Here is a 4800-nt window from a genome sequence, read left to right on the forward strand (position 1 = left end):
TTTAGAGACTCCATATTACAAATATTTATTAAACTCTTGCATGTTATATCAGTTTCCTCCCACACACCCATACTGCAGACCTGGTATAAGACACATGAGGAGTGGTAATCAAGAATTAAATCTTTCTTTTTAAAAACTGTCAAAAGCTTGCTACATCAGCATCAAGCGACAGGAGGAGAAATGTCTCCAGTCTACTATACGCCCCTGCGAGCCAGGTTTTAATTTGTTGCGAACGAAGGCAAGAGCCTATAAAAAAATCTTGGCAAAACACAGAACTGCTAATTTAATCAATTTTAGTAGTTAAAGCAGTGACTCCAAGCGCTAACACAATCTGTTGAAAGAACTACTTTCCAAGGTAGGGAGATTCATTTATTTCTGCGTTTTCTTCCCAGTTTTCCAATCTAAGGATATGTGGGAAGCCATGGCGCACCCGCTGAAAGCTTCCTCCCAGGGCTTAGGAAACTGACCCCCGACCCACCCAAACCGGAAGGAGCCTAGAAGTGGCTCCGTGATCGTGATCGGGGTTTGGAGGCGGGAGTGGGGGTTTGGGGGGGGTGATTCAGGGACCAACTGCAGCTGAATGACCATGAAGGAAGAGACCAGTCGATAGTACAGGAAGACGTGAAACTGGAGAGGGAAAAACAAAAACAGAAAAAGGTCACAATGTATCATAGGAAAAAACAACAACAACAACAACAACAACAACAACAAAACCAGGAGAATCATGAAGTTTCTGAGATAGCAAATGTTTAAGGTGACAATTTTAAATTGGTCTATAGGTTAAAGCTCTTGGTGGTTTTGATGCTAAAAAAAACCAAAAAAACAAAAACAAAAAAACCCACCTAACTAGTTTATTCAGAATAACTGTAAATAAGGTCCTCCATTTAGCTGTGAAAGCTGAAGGCCTGTAAAATTCATTTTTTAGTATTTATTTATTTATTGGCAGTGGTGGTGGAGATTGGAGTGAGGCAGGGTCTCTCTGTGTAGCCTTGGTTGCCCTGGAACTCACTATGTAGTCCAGCCTGGCCTTGAATTTACAGAGATCTGACTGCCTTTGCCTCCCGATTGCTGAGATTAAAGGTGTGTGCCACCACATCCAGCTAAGAATTCAGGATTTTTTTTTAACTTAAAGCATATGAACTATACTAAATACAATTTAGGGGTTTTAATCTTCATGAACAGAGTCTGACCTGAGTGTGCAAAATGTGCATATTATCACAGTGGCATTAATTGCTTTATCAACTTCATTTCAAACTCCTTTTTTTTTTTTTTTAAGTTATTTATTTTAAAAAATACAGCTTGGTTTCCTAGTGAGTTCCAAGACAGCCAGGGCTACATAGTGAGACCTGCCTTAAAACAAAAGCAAGGAAAATTTGCACTGAACCTGAAGAAGGAGCTGGTGGGGGCTTCCTGTGCCCCAGAGCGAGAAGGCGCTGCCTCTCCCTGATGTTGCTATTTCCCCGGTTCTCCTGGCCTCTCAACTGGATGTCTTTGGCAGCAATATTGTGGTGCTAGGTTCGCAGTATGCTTGTCATTACTGGTACATACTTTGTACCCCCATGAAATAACCAGACTCTCAATGAGCGCTCAGTACCTGGGAAATGGTTGCTATAGCAGAAAAAGACTTTTTGGGAACAAGAAATCCAAATGCTTGAGCTCTCAGAGCATGAACAGTTTGCAGAGTCTGTGCGCCATCTGAGACTGGATCATGTGGGGGGGGGGGGGTCACAGGGATGGAGAATTAGCAGCAAAGAAGGCTTAGACAGTAGTCATCAAAACGAGGGATCAACAGGTGTGGTGCCAGCACTGGGAGGCAGAGGTGGGCAGATCTCTGTCAAAAAAAAAAAAAAAAAAGGAGGAAAGAAAGAAAGAAGGAGAGAAAGAAAGAATCCAGGAGTAAAGGGATCTGTGATGCAGAGCCAGATAGAGCCCACAGGGGTTCAAGAGCCCACACTTCTCACCCAGACGTACCTAGGTTGTGAGAGTCAGCAGGTAGGACAGAAGCTTCCTCTTGGGCTCAGTGTGTTATGCAGAGAAATGAAAGGCTTTATAAACACCTGAGTGTAACCCTGACTTAGCAGATAGACTTGGGCACCCCACCTACTTTTGTACAGCCCAGAAGAGTGGGTCATCAAAGTAGAAAGAGGCTGTACAGGAAACTCCCCGGTCAGACCACGCTATTGGACAAAGACTGAGGAATCACATGGGAGAGGGACACTGGGAAGATGCTAATGAGGACCGATGACCAAAGTCAGGGCACTGCCTACCCCACCCTGATGCTGTAGTCAGTCCCCAGGAGCAGAGGAAGAGAGCAGTGGGAACTCTAAGGAGATTGGCTGACATGCAAACTAACTAACTAACTTACTAACTAACCGAGGGCTGCAGAGCTGGCTCAGTACATAACATGCTTGTCAGGAAAGCTTGAGCCCTGAACGTGACTCTGTAGAATACCTGTAAAAGTTAGTCGCCGGTGCACTAAGTGTCTATAGTCTTAGGGCACCTACAGGTCCACACAAGAGATGTGGAGAGCAGAGAAACTAGAAGTCTGAGGGGCAGGTAGCTTGGCATATGCAGCAGAACTATAGTAAAGAGACCTTGTCTCAGACAAGGTGGAGACCAAGGTCCACCATCCAAGGTTGTCTCTGACCACCCAGGGCGTTCGCACACATGACTACGCTCACACAAATGAATGAGGATGCACACACACACACACACACACACACACACACACACACACACACAAGGGGGGAGGGAGGGAGGGAGGGAGGGAGGAAGAGAGATACAGAGAGAGAAGGAAGAGAGAGGAGAGATAGATACATTAAAAAAAGAAGAAGAAGAAGAACAAGGAAATTGAGAGGCTGGAAAGATGGCTCAGCAGTTAGGAGTGCTCACTGCTCTATTGAGAACCAGAGTTCTGATGTCAACACACACATCATTCACTCAAAGGTGCCTTGCTCTAGCTCGAAGAGATCCAGAGCCCCCTTCTGGCCTCTGTGTGTGCCTGCACACTCTCTCTCTCTCTCTCTCTCTCTCTCTCTCTCTCTCTCACACACACACACACACACACACACACTAATAATAAAATAAGTATGTTTTAAAATCTCTTATGCTATAATAATCTTGCATCATTCCCCAGCTCCCTCTCCTCCATCCACCCCCCCCCACATGCCCCCTCCTTGCTTTTCCAAATTCATGGCCTCCCTTTTCACTGTTGCTACATGCACATGTGAAACTATAGGATACTTCACAAATGTGCATGTCATCCTTTTGCAGGGCCACACCAATCTTCTCTGTATTATTCCAATTTTAGTAAATGAGCTGCCAAGGCAAGCACTAAAATAATTTTTTTTAAAGAAATCAAACTGGAGAGAAGCAGAGCCAGGTCTGTTTATGCAATGTATCATGACATTTGTGCCAGTACATGCATCCCCATAGATTCCCAATGGGAGTTCACTTTTTGAAACTGCTGAGTGTTTCAGACTCTGAATACTCGTTGGACATGCCGTGGGAGGGAGAAGAGAGACATCTTTGTTGTGCCCTGATCAGAATCATCTTCAGATTGGAATCCCAGCTTCGCAGCATCTCTCTGGGGGGTGGGGTAGCTATCTGATTCATCAGGATTCTAGAAAGAGCCGAAGGACTCTACTGTGCCACCTGCTTTCATTAACTGCTCAGTTGGTGGACTGACAGCAATGCAGCCAGTTCTCCATTTCTGCGGCAAAATAATCCCATGTGCTGCTAACGTCCTCTGCCTCCTCTACCAACTTTGTCATCCCTGCTATGCCCTGGTGCCCTGGTATACGGACAGTGGGGAGAGGCAAGGGTTCACATGGGGAGTTTCAGAAATGTACCTTCCTCAAATAGTGTTTCCAAGCTGGTTTGTGGCCAAATCGTTCAAGATGGATGACTTTGTTCGTTTTCCCCAAGCCCTGGGGATCAAACCAGGTCCTTGCACATGCAGTTCCCCCGATGCTGAGCTATTACCCTGTGGTTCTATTTTTAAAGATTTTTCAAGGAAGGCAGTCTCTAGTAACCTGTCCGACATCTGATCTATATTTTTAAGTGTTCTTCCTTTCATCAAATCTAAGCCTAAATTTGCCCCCTTTGTTTTCCTTTCAGTGAACTGTGATTCTTAAAATATACTGCACAATTTCATTTTGAAATCCTGTTTGCAGCTTAAATGTTAGATTATGGTTTCTAGATAGCATTTATTCTGCCAGAGATGCTGGACCATTTTTGAGATGTTGCTGGTAAAATGGAGACCACTGGTGACCCACGTGGTGATTTGATCAGTGTGAAGAACCAGACACTGGGCTAAGCAGATGATGCTCAGAGTGCTGTCTGTGTTCAGAAGCTGTTTGTGCCGTGAAACCAGGAGAGGACCAGAAGGAGCTAGCTGCCTCGTCAGCTGCGAGGGTGGGAAGACGGAATAAGAAGCAAAAATTAAGTTGTCTGTTGTGGACTCTTATAGTCCCAACACTTGGAAGGTTGAGACAGGAGGCTGGTAGGTTTGAGGTGAGCCTGAGCTACAAAGTGCGACCCTCTCTCAAAACAGCAAAAGGCAGAAGAGCTCCCACCTGAGGTAGAATGCCTTAGGCAGCTCAGAACAGAGACCTGGTAACAAAGTATCATAAAGAATATTCCAAAGTCTCCACTGGAATTCTAGATGTACATCTGAGACCCTGTGCAAGGGGAGCTAGAGGAGAGCATATTCCATTCAAGGCTGATAAAAAGCCAGAGGGATGCTTAAGAGATAAAGGATATGGGGTAAGAGCACTGACTGCTCTTCTGAAGGTCCTG

At 45.1% G+C, this 4800-nt stretch overlaps 1 non-coding gene across 1 annotated transcript; it reads right to left on the bottom strand.

Annotated features, from left to right (window-relative positions):
- Window positions 1-3228: 3228 nt before the first annotated feature.
- Window positions 3229-3334, bottom strand: LOC115065484. Its single transcript, XR_003845261.1, has one exon. It is a non-coding gene; the product is annotated as a U6 spliceosomal RNA (small nuclear RNA).
- Window positions 3335-4800: the final 1466 nt, after the last annotated feature.

Source organism: Mus pahari, chromosome 14 (genome assembly GCF_900095145.1).
Source record: "Mus pahari chromosome 14, PAHARI_EIJ_v1.1, whole genome shotgun sequence".
Taxonomy (NCBI): domain Eukaryota; kingdom Metazoa; phylum Chordata; class Mammalia; order Rodentia; family Muridae; genus Mus; species Mus pahari.